Below are 12,774 nucleotides of genomic sequence, written 5' to 3' on the forward strand. Positions count from 1 at the left end.
TCTGGAAGTTCATGGTTCACATATTGCTGAAGCCTGGCTTGGAGAATTTTGAGCATGACTTTGCTAGCATGTGAGATGAGTGCAATTGTGTGGTATTATATTAATTGTGCAGTATTATATTGTTAGTAGTATATGTCAAGTATGTTCAATACACAATTTTTATAAAGGTCAGTATTTATTTATGTATATGGGCTTCCCTGATAGCTCAGCTGATAAAAGAATCTGCCTGCCATGCTGGAGACCCCAGTTCGATTTCTGGGTTTGGAAGAATCCCTGGAGAAGGGATAAGCTACCTACTCCAGTATTCTTGACTGAAGAATTCCATGGGCAGAAAAGCCTGGCAGGCTACTCTGGGGTTCCACGAGCCTGGCAGCCCATGGGGTTGCAAAGAGCTGGACACGACTGAGCTACTTTCACTGTTGCTCTATATGTATATAATATAAAACATATGTATGTAATAGTATATATATAAATGTATACTTTATAATTTATAAAAGTATAAATGTATATATAGACACATTCTAGAAGATTATAAACTAATATTTCATTAGTAGTGAAATTAGAATTAAAAAAATATATATATTTTTTGCACTTAGCATGAGTTGTGTAATTAAGAAAAAACTAGTATCTATTATATAGGATAGTGTTATAAAGAAATCCAGATATAATACAATTTATCACTTTCTCATTAAACTGATTTTTAATTATTTTTTTAAAATAAACCTGGTCCTTCTCCAGACTTGAACTGTACCTTGCTCACACCATTTACCTGTTTTGGGCTATGAAGCTTCCTAACGTCTTTAATAAGGATTATTATAAGCATTTTCTTACTTGACTTAACCAGTCTACATTTTTATCATCATTTTGACATATAAGAAAAGAGCTCATAGTTAATAAGGGGCAGTGTTTTGGTGTTTGCACTAGTTTTATTTCAGTATATTCTAGGTTAGAAGTCAGCCTAAGGCTTGGTCATAGGTGTTTGAGCTTAGTTACCATAGTTTCCTCTAAGATGTAAAAGACATAAGCTTTTTCACGTGCAAAAAGTCAGATATGGGAATTTTCTTGAAAACTAGCTCTCATAACTCAGAGTTTGAATTCCTATCAGATAGTAATGAGCCAGAGATGAACAGCCACTGTCCTTTGAAAATGGCACACATCATGCAGCTTGCCATGGTTCCTACCACTCCGCACTTTATACCTGGCTGAAATTCCTTACCTGGATTTATAGACATTTTGGTTTGCTATCTATTTTTAAGTCATCCTTATTTTCATTGTTTTTAAGGATAAGGATGAAAGAACTGAGAAATGAATAGTATTATTTTTTTAACTCTCTTAAGTAACATCTCAATAGTAATTGAATCTATAATTTCAGGTTAGGTTTCCTTTATTTTTCCAAAAAGATGAAAGGTGTGGGCATGGAGAGAGAGGGTCAGAGGAAGAGAGGGAGAGAGAGGGAGAGAGAGAAAACAAACTACATAAAAGGTATTTGATAGAGGAAAGCATGAAATGTCAAGAAAGTTGGTATTTGTAAGATTTTGTTTCTTTTGGTTTCTAACTTTATCAATGGCCATACAAAATTACTTTTTGTATTTGAACAGTTCAATATTTATTCACTTTGTGCTTTAAAGTAAATACTTGAGCCTTTTTTCCAACTGCCTTTGTGTGTATGAGCAGAAAAATAATGGAACATTAAAAGGAAACTAGCTTTGCAAATTTATTGAAATGGAAAACAAGACAAGCAGATTATCTGGGAGTACTCCAAGGGGGCGATGATGCTCTGGCCTGTTAGGACATTGGGGCATCAACCAATGTGCAATTAAAAAAATAAAACCTGTGAAGATGCGATGCGGGAGAATAAAAGCCTATTAAAGCGCTCCTAAAAGTTGAGACTCTTGCCAGCAGAGCCATCTGTCAAGAGATTATGGAGAAGAAAATTTCTGCAGGAATTTTCCCTTGGGACCAGAGGAAGTGCCAAGAAAAGGTGTGTGGCATCAGGAGTGAGCACAAACTCGAGTCTTCCGCAGTGCCTATCACAGACAGAGCGGGAACCATCAGCCCACTGGGTCTCAGAGAAGAGAAGAGAAGAGATGGCAGTCTTTGTATTGCTTTTGACCAGAGAACCTAGGTCATTTTAGCAAGAGTTCATGAAAACCAGTCTCTTTTAAGGTAAGTTAAACTTCGTTGCATTGATTCCTAAAAGTTCTCTCTGATTCAAAGACTGTAAAATAATACATTGCACTTTGCCTACTAAGGATTCTAATACAAAAATGAATGTGAAATTTATGTCAAAATGCAGAAGGTGATCCAAAATACTTGAGCCAAAATTAGAATGTCATTATTTTTTAACTTGGATCTTTGGAGTTTGTGAAAATATCCAAGACATTTACTTATATGAAATGCTGAACCAAAATGCTGTTTTCACTTATTTCTTTCAAGTAAATGCTGGGTAACATGTAATCAAAATGGACTCATGAGTATTTGCCTCTAGAGAATTCAGTTCATACTGTGCTGTGAAATAATTAAAAACCATACAACCATGAAAGTTATAAGAGTTTATAATAGGGACAAATATTTTGCAAAGTTCCTGGAATCATTTCAGGAAAAGATACTTTAAATTTTAATTCTAAGTAAATCTCAGTTCAGTCCCTGACCTATGTTCCCATATAGTACTATTTTGTGGTTTTAACAATAAATATTCCCCAATTTGCTTTGTGGTTGACTTTATTTTTCATTCTTTTTTAAGGTAAGAAAATATGTTGATTATAAAGTTGGGATAAAAATTACAGATTTATGACCTAGATTACAAAGATAAACATGCATTTTTTCCTTTCAAATTTTTCAAGTCAGAAAAAGAGTTTCCTCCTTAAATGACAAGAAAATAAACATGTAAGAAGTTAAGTCTCATGCTAATTTAGCAAGTATTTTTAAACCTATGAGAAATTGTTAATCAGAAATTAGGACTAACTGTAGCTTAATTCAATTTTATTTTATCTTGATCAAAATAGAGACATTTTGTTTAACATATTGGTTACTTAGAGAAACGGATATGAGCAGACATAAATATAAGTGCTAAACAGTGGTAAGAAATAATCTTATCTTCTGGGAAAGAACACAAAGTCCAAGAAAACAGTGCTAATTTTGAAGGCTTGCAGTGCTCATGCTGGCATGGTGCCCATTTCAGATTATTGTGCCTGTAACTGGAGAGACATTATCTTGTGATTTTTAAGTCAAGTTATCCTGTGAGTTCAGTTATAGTGGACAATGAATTTTAATAACCCAGGCCTTTGAATCTTCCTTTCTCTCTTACTAAAGAACAGTTTGCCTGTATCACAAGGGTAGTGTTTACATTCCTTTATATTTCATTCATTCTTCCATTCACTCATTCATTTAACCAATATTTAGTCAGCAGTGTTCAAGTGGAAAGCATACTCGGGCTTGGCATTATTAACTAATGAATGGATGTGGTCTCTCCATACTCTCAAAGGCCCTACAGTCCAACACGTGGCATATAACTTCTCTTTTCAGTTTCAAATAGTTTGAAAACCAAAACTTAAATATTATTCCAACAACATGTATTTAAGGCTAACAGAAGTTCAGTGATAGCCTTTGGAAGTGGTTGTGCTAATTGCGTCATTCAAGACTTCCAGTGCACTGATTTTATTTGTACTTCAGAATTTACATTAACAAAATTATTCAGTAGTAGGTACTGAACACATTATTTGCTCTTGGTTTTTCATTAAATATAGTTTGAGATTCTTTAAAAAATGTGAAACAGATTAATTTTGGATGTAGAAAATGGTAAAAATTCCTGTTCAATAAATGTAGACAAATTATTCTGGGAGATTGACAGATACTGCATCTCATTTATGGTCAGTCTTATTTAATGTATATATCTCTGTATGTTAAGTGTATTTGAAATTAAAGGACAGATTCTTACCTGCTATATCCATTGTTCCTAAGATTGATTGTGGAGGGGCAGGGAGGTGAGCATTTCAAGCATTTTTGGCAGTATTACCATAATTGGTCCTGAACAAAAATGATATTTAAGTTCTGAGTTATGGAGATCCTTCCTGGGATCCTTGCCAGAAATAATGAAGCTCTTGCTTGGATGAATGGGTCTGGAAACTGTCACCTCAAATAAAATGGGTTTTATACTAGAGTACTACTGCCATATCTTTTCAAAATAATGAAATGCTAAGTTCAAGAGTCAATATTTTGATACTGCAACATTTTAAACAGTAATATGAATATAACTTTTTTTTTCCATAGAGAAGGTGTTAGTCAAAAGGAAGCTATTTGGGAACAAAATCTGGGGTATTAAAATCATAGTTCAAATGCCCATGAGCAAAGAAAGCAACTGATTGATTTGACTTTTTTTTTTTTCCTTCAGATAAAACCTATAGTAGATTTCTAGTGAGGAGTTTGATGTTTCAAACCTTTGTTTACTGGTCACAAATCATGTTCTTATACCATATATTTAAAAACGTGCATCCCCTTCTGTCTCTGCTGAGCACCTAGGGATGGAGTACTCATCGTTTTGGGGGCTGCGTGATTATTGAGCGAGTCCTTCCCTGTCTCACTAGAACTGGTGTGTGCTTTGTCGCTTCAGTCATATTCAACTCTTTGTGACCCCATGGACTGTAGCCCACTGGGCTCCTCTGTCCATGGGATTCTCCAGGCAAGAATACTGGAGTGTGTTGCCATGCCCTCCTCCAGGGGATCTTCTCGGCCCAGGGATGGAACCCACATGTCAGGTCTCCTGCATCGGTAGGTGGGTTCTTCACCACTAGCACCAGCTGGGAAGTGCTGTTACCTGCTTGCTTTATATCTGGAATGTAGTAGATGAACTTCTCTTCAGATGCAGTGAATCATGTGAAGATGCGTGAAGTTATGATTAAGTATGAGGGTCTAATAGCAAACATCCTGGGTTTCAGTCTTGCTTTCTAGTTACTACTCTGTGAGGGCAAGTCTTCTATCTACTTATCCCAGCTGTAAAATGGGGCATAAGAAGGACACTGTTGTTATTGTGTGGATCAAGTAAGATAATGTGTGTACTGAGCGTGCCATACTGTATATTCTCACAGATGATGATGGTGATAAGAGTCTGAAGAAATTCAGACCTTCCTGGTGCCATGTTTGAATTTTTGCATTAGCCTCTGTGTCCAGTTTTGCATATCTTTATTGCATCCTATGCAAGTTGCCAGATAACTTTCTCAAAAGTACAAATCTGATACTGTTACTTTCCCAGGTGACTCTCCACACTTTGGCTAAAGATCCACACGTCCTAATATGGACTATGGGCTTCCTCTCTCTCTCCCTGCAGTTTCTCACACCTCTGAGTCTTGGCATGTGTTGGTCTTCCTGCCTGGAACACTTACTTCCTCTTCCTTACCTGGCTAATTTGAACTTAACCTTCAACATTAAGCTCAAGCTGTCAGAAAGACTTTTCTGCCCCCACCTTCACCCACCCCTCTTTATCCTCAAGAATGTGCATGGTGGGTCTGTTGTTGTTGTTTTTCAGTTGCTAAGTTGAACAACAGCTGTTGTTCAGTTGTCCAACTCTCTGCGACCCCTTGGACTGCAGCACGCCAGGCTTCCCTGTTCTTCACTATCTCTTGGAGGTTGCTCAAATTTATGTCCACTGAGTCGGTGATGCCTTCCAACCATCTCATCCTCTGTCATCCCCTTCTTCTCCTGCCTTCAATCTTTCCCAGCATCAGGGTCTTTTCCAATGAGTAGGCCCTCTGTTTTAGGTTGCTAAAGTATTGGAGCTTCAGCTTCAGTCCTTCCAATGAATATTCAGGGTAGATTTCCTTTAGAATTGACTGGTTTGATCTCCTTGCTGTTCAAGGGACTTTGAAGAGTCTTTTTCAGCCCCACAATTCAAAAGCATCAATTCTTTGGTGTTCAGCCTCCTTCATGGTCCACCTCTCACATTTGTACATGACTACTGGAAAACCCATAGCTTTGACTATATGGGACTTTGTTGGCAAAGTGATGTCTCTGCTTTTTAATATGCTGTCTAGGTTGGTCATAGCTTTTCTTACAAGGAGCAAGTGTCTCTTAATTTCGTAGCTGCAGTCACCATCCACAGCAATTTTGGAGCTCAAGAAAATAAAATCTGCCACTGCTTCCACTTTTTCCTCATCTATTTGCCATGACGTACTTGAATCTAATGTGGCTCTAATTTTCTTGTCTGTCAGCTTGTCATTTCCTTCAAAAGACTGTGAATAATTGGAAAACAGGGGCTATATCTTTTTTTTCATCAACCCAGAATTTAGTACAATCTCTGTCACCTAGAAGGTGTATAATCAATGTCAGTAGGTTGAATAAATGTTCTGGTGGACATGTAAGGAGCAGCGATACTACTTTTATGACTGTGTTTATCTTCTAAGTACTGATGTCATACAGAGATGCTGAAGTAAACACAGGGCTCCACGAAAGGGAGGGTGAGCATGGCATAAGTACACTCTGAACATACTTTTGCGTCTCTCAAAAGAACCTTATTTTACCCTTTTTGCTGCAGAGCTGGAATAAAAGGGCATGCTATTGTGCTTTTAATTTGAAATACAATTTTTCAACTGTACACTGACAGTAAAGAATGAATTTTGTTGAAATTTTTGATCAAACAATTTGGGCTAGTGTATCACCAAAGTATTGGTCGGAAACTTCTGGATCTTTACTCACTCTTCTCTTTAGCGTTTGTTGAATCTTGTATTTGGAAGTCGAGATTGCAATAGTTCTTAGACTGATTCTATCTGTCTAGATGTGAAGATGTGGCCTTACAAAACAAGATTCATATCCAAAAATACTACATAATGCTATTAGTGTTATTAGGAATGCATTCAAAATATTTACAGAAACACTTGAGCTGTTTTATGAGACTCACTCAAGTTCTGTTATTCTGACATCTTGACAATGAATTCGGATTTTTACTGTGATTTGTGTATTTTTGAGTAAGCAAATAGAGGAGACTCAGGTACAATCGCTCTTCCTTCTTCAAAGAAGGAGCTGCTTCTAGAAACTCTAAATTTGCATTTCCTGCACTTTGAAATAAACTGTTTTCCATCTAGAGCAAGAACCTCCATCCCCAGGTTCTTTCCGGCCCTTTCCTCTGGCACCTGTTGGGGGTCTCTGCCACTGCTGATATGACTAGAAAAGCAGAAGAAGGAAGATTTCTCATCACAGGCACGTGCTCATGGTTGCATCGCTCATTCTGCTGCTAGCTTCCACTCATCAGTCCCTTCTCTTTCTTGGCACTGCTGTGGATGTGACCCTGTTTGGAACCTTGCTTTCAAGGCTCCATATCCTTAGCACAGTGCAGTGAACCAAGACTCAGCCCCAGTTGGTTGCATAGGTCTTGTCCTAACGTGAAACTTGGCAGGTAGCTGTGCTATCTCCAGGGTTTTCTTTGTGGGTCCTTAATAGGAAAGCAAGTTGTGGCCAAACTGGTTTGGACCGAGAATGTAACAGCCTCAAACCTAACTGCTCTGAAAATGACTTACACCAGAGTAATGATGAGTTATAATCAAACTGTACTACCTTCTGATGTAAGCATTTCATTTTCCTTCTATTCCTTTTGCTTTATGATCTACTCAGAAAGGTGCCATGGGCCATTTTATATTTTTATTTTTTTCTTTCAACATTATGGACTGAAGGTCTACCATGCAGACTAATGCTTTAACATTTTACTCTTTGGGTAAATGAGTCCACATCTGAATTCTCTAATTGCTTCTTTGTGTTTCCAGGACCTGGCATAATCCTTGGCACAGAGTAGATATTTACCTTTTGTGAATACTTGAATGAGACACTAACCACAATTAGAGTAGCTGGTATATGGAGGCAAGTTGGAGAAACCATGTAGATTCTCCTTAACTTTTAGGAAAACTGGCATTGAACTGGCATCAGAAAATAGCTGAGAGACCATTCTCAGATCACTGGATTTCTCTGAGAAGTTTGTACAGAAGGACAGTCATAGGAAGGAGCCCTTAAGGCCCATTCTGGAACCTCTCATCCATTACTTTTTAAACTTTGATTCTAAGGTTATACATAAACACAACTGTAAGGGGAGACCACAAAATTCCATGGACTACAAGCCAATATGCCTAGGCAAAATACCTAATGTTTAGTAAAATAATAATTTTGAAACTGTTTTATGAAGTTGAAGTCCAGATTAAGAGAACAATCAAATGAAAACTGAATCAATTGACAAAATTTCATCTTTGTATGTAACTCAGTTCCTATTTCCATTTTTGCTTCAGTAGCAGTTTCCTTGGTGACATTCTTCACAACAGTGCTGCAATAAATACCTTCTTGTCTGAGATCTCCAAAGTTCTGTACAATATGATTTCTGGTGCATGTATGTATGGAATTTTTTGTTGTTACTAACAATGAACACAATAGAAGTCACATTTATATAATAGTTTATATTTTATTAATCATAAATGTTAACAATGTAAGGGGGCTTAACAGATCTAAACAAATTCACTCATTTCACAGATGAAGGAACTGAGTCATAAAGTGATTAACTTATTTTCCCCCCAGGGAAAAATTAACCAAAATTGTCATTCAAAGTTATGTTTTCTATTATACGAAAAAGTGATTGTCAATGAGACGCTCAAGGTCAAGGTTGATATCTGGCTTCATCTTCTTTTAAAAATGAATTTAATGACTTCATTAAAATCTAGGGATGTATAAAAGGCAGGAATACTATCACTCTGTTAACAGAGATTTACTTATCAGAATTTCAAACAAGGAATTCATCAAGCTAAAATTCTTTCCAAAGAATAGAACTGTCCTATATTCAAAGAGCGCGAGGCCCATATCTCCTGTCATGCCCTTGAAAATCCTGACAGCTTACTCTAAGGTGGCTGCAAGAGGCTGCTTCCTGTCTCAGCTGGCTCAAGGAACAGGAGCTCTTCAGAGGGCCAGTATGCTCAGAGCATCCTGGCATGTCTATTGTGAATCAAGCTTCTATATTCCCAGGTTAGCCTATCCAGATATCCTTATGGCTGTTTATCCTTCTAGGGGTCCTGACGGCGGAGAACTGGCCTTTAGAGTAGAGTCCTCTGCCACAGTGGCTCAAGACCCAAGGCTATTCAAGAGGAAAAGCAGAGACAAGTACAGGAGAATAGTGACTAAGACTTCAGCACACACATACATACACACTCACATGCAGCAATTTACAGAGAGACATACTATGGCAGTGACTTCTTTATCTTGAATAAAGAACTGAGTTCTTTAAAGAAAAATGGCATAATTAGAATCTATTGTTCTGTCAAATTGGTCTTTCTGAGCCTCCAACTTGCCAAACTTGTCTTTGTCTCCAGACCTTTGCACCAATTATTCTGCTGTTTGGAATGTTCTCCCTCTATTTTCATATGACTGACTTGTCATTATTTGTATTTTTCAGCTTAAATCTAAACCTCAGAGAGGCTTTTCCTGACCAGTCTAAGAAAGGCAGCCAATTACTCATCTGTCTTCATTCTTTGCATTGCATCATGCTCATCAATACCTTATATTTTCGTTGTTCATGTTAAAATGTATATTCTATCTTCACCCTTACCTTGGCAGAATAGAAGACCCTATGAGTGCAGGATCTTGCTTGTTCCCTCATATCCCTTTGTTGACACATAATAGATATTCAATAAATATTTACTCAGTGGATAGCTTTGTCATCACCAGAGATTAAAAAGTTGCTTGAATTATAACTGGGGTTTAATAAAAAGTTGTTTAACTGAGTTTGAGGACTAATAGTAGTGGAAGCAATTCCAATAAAGTTATCGCTAACTCTCACAATGTTCTTTGACACTTTCTTTCCATTTACTAATTTGGGATAAAATGTCCTTGATAGTTTGTCTTAGTTATGAAAATAATCAAAATACTTGATATGAATTTGGGCGAGATTTAGCATTACACTGAAGCTTGATTTTAAGGCTGAGATGGTTTCTACATGTCTCACAATTGATTAAACAATCAACCAGAATACACTGAAGGGTCAGGTTTATAAGATTCCTTTACATTTTATCTGTTATGTAAGCTTTTAGATGAAGAATATGGTTAGACTAAAAATGTCATGCCGTTATTTTTTCATCGTGTGGCACATTGCTGTTCTCTTTAGTTTTGTTATTTATGTTATTTACTTCTATAGTAAGACAATGACAAGAGGTACATCACTATTTTAAAACAGAGTTTAATTATGAAGGTTTTGTGGTGATAAGCAGAATCAACAACAAGCAAACTAACTTATTTTCATGTTAAACTGAATTACAATTGCCAAATATTTGTTTTATTTTTAGGGGGCAAGTCTAGTAATCTTCTAAAATAATGTCAGTTTGATTATATTCTATTAAGAGCACATCAAGAGCACGTTGTGACAACTGATTCGAAAAAGTACTGAGTAATTCACTTTACTGAATGCTGACAACAAATCTGCACCAGTTTATGAGAACACTGGATGCAGACGAAAGCCAGGAAATGAATAGGGCGTTTTTCAGTAACTGTAACAGACCCCATGCTCAAACCTGAGACTGAGATTGGCACATATTAAAAAATGTTGCTAACTTTTAATCTACCACTCCAGCAGGTTTCAAAAAATTCCATAACCAACAACCTGGTCCCCCCAAACATACTTCCCAATCTGTTCCCTTTCTTCCTAAAACATGCAATGTGTCTGTGACGTGGTCCTGATGCGTGGTTTTGTTTGAGCTTGACGAAAAACTGTGTGAGATGCCTCTGTCCTCCACTGCATCCTGGATCCTGTTGTCTTGCTGGATTTTGCTGACATTAAACAGAGTCTTTAGGGTTCAGAAAGGCTGGGCAGGTGCGTCAGACACATCAGAGGCAAATGTGTAACAACGCGGAGCATTTCTGCTTGGCCTGTTGGGTCTGACATGCCAAAAGAGTCCAGAAGGAATAGCAGTGCCTTTTGAAGTAGCTGAGATGCTTCCCTGATGTCACTTCTCTGAGCTGTAGATCAATGCCTGGAAGATGAATCGGAACATGTGAGAAGAGTCACCGAGGGGAAATGTGTTGGAAAGGTTGCAGGAGTGAAGCACCCAAGCCCAGAGAAAAGATGGGGTGAGATGTGCAAGCAGGAAAAACAAAGGGCTGAGTCATTGGAGGCCTAATTGACAATGGCACAGCTGTGACAACAATTTGCCGGCGGCCTGACCTATTTGATGAAAGGGCCTCCGCTTTCCTTGGAACCTCAGAGTTGCCGCGGCTCACAGGAACGCACCACTCGTGTTTCCAGCTGGCTCAGCCTCATAAATACCTCAACTCACAAGATGACGTTTTTAATGCTCGATTCTGCATTTATATTTATTGCAATTCAACATATCCATTAGTGCATCTATCACTGATGAGTTTGTCACTGTTTCAGGAAAACAGTCTATCAGGCTGCATCAATTTCACTTTACAAGCTATTAATGTGCTATAATGTAGTAGACAATATCGTGTGGATATATTTGATCAGAGAGGTGCCCGAGTCAGATTGAACTGAGGCTTGCAAAGGGACCCAAAATCTTAATTTATTTATTGTGAAGAGGAACAGGCTTGGAGCACAGTGAACGTGTTAATATAACAGGTGTATCTTTTTCACTTTCTCAAAACAGGCACGGAAAAGAACAAATTTAAGCCATCTATTTTGACTCAGTTTGAAGCACAGCAGACTTATAATATCTTGTTGACACTTGACATGTTTATTCTTTTAGCAGAGTCATGATCATGTTTTAATATTTTCTGCATGCAATTAGCAGCTTTATTCAAGAGACAATGATGGGGAGTATGAGGCCAGGAGATAGAACCAATTATGGCCTTCTGAACTGGGGTAAATAAAAACATTAAAACAGTAAATAAAGCACAGATTTTCAATATATGATGAGATATTTCTGGATGCTGTAATAGTTTCTGTTAAAAATAAAAACAAAAGGCACCTGCACAACAAAAATGTAAAATTCTGTAGAAATGAACAGTGCTGATGAGAACGGACAATATACTTTCATTCTACAACTAGACTCTGGCAAATCACTGGTATCTGTGGCCTCCAGAGGCTGAACTAGCTCAGGACAGTCTGAGCTAGATGAACATTTCTGGCCATAGCAAAATGCGTGAGCCTCTTTCTAAGTCTTATAGTATCAGTTACAAAATGTAAAGGGAAAGACATTATGTACTTGAAAATCTGTTTGTGAAATATGAAATCCCTCCATGAAAATTTTCTAGAGGGGTTATACATAGATAAACACTGGAGTCAGGCAGATACTCCCCTGAACCCTTACAGAGTTACTTTACAATTCTTGGCATTGAGCAAGGTAATAGTGTCTATAAACCTCAGTGTTCCGTAGGTTTAATGAGGAAGACTCATGCATAGCATTGTTGTTAGAATTAAATGAGATTCAAACCGTGGTACATCCACTCAATGAAATACATGTAGCTGTTGGAAAGATTTAGATGATCCTGTATGGAATGTTATGAAATAATTTCTAAGAACTGGTTAGATCTAGACTGAAACTGTCTAAGACTGAGTATTATAGATACTATGTAAAAACATGATATATAATATATACACACAGAAAAATTTTGGTGGGATATATGAAACATGGAAATGTGTGATAAGGTAAGAGTAAGATTTGCCTTTCATATTATGTCCTTTTGTACTGATGTCTTTCTATCTGTTCATATTTTATGATTAAACATATAGTTTAATTTTGTAAAAGGATATAATTCATTAAAATGATTATCTGGCATATATAAGAGCTCAATAGATGCTGGCTG

At 37.2% G+C, this 12,774-nt stretch overlaps 1 long non-coding RNA gene across 1 annotated transcript in view; it reads left to right on the plus strand.

The window, feature by feature from the left end:
- Positions 1 to 1,876: 1,876 nt before the first annotated feature.
- The window catches only part of LOC123334981, an 89,291-nt gene continuing 78,393 nt past the window's right edge, over positions 1,877 to 12,774 (plus strand). The window contains exon 1 of the long non-coding RNA XR_006553156.2: positions 1,877 to 2,166. This is a non-coding gene — a long non-coding RNA (uncharacterized LOC123334981). The remainder of the gene's footprint in view (positions 2,167 to 12,774) is intronic.

The sequence above is a fragment of the Bubalus bubalis genome, chromosome 9 (genome assembly GCF_019923935.1).
Source record: "Bubalus bubalis isolate 160015118507 breed Murrah chromosome 9, NDDB_SH_1, whole genome shotgun sequence".
In the NCBI taxonomy this organism is placed as follows: Eukaryota; Metazoa; Chordata; class Mammalia; order Artiodactyla; family Bovidae; genus Bubalus; species Bubalus bubalis.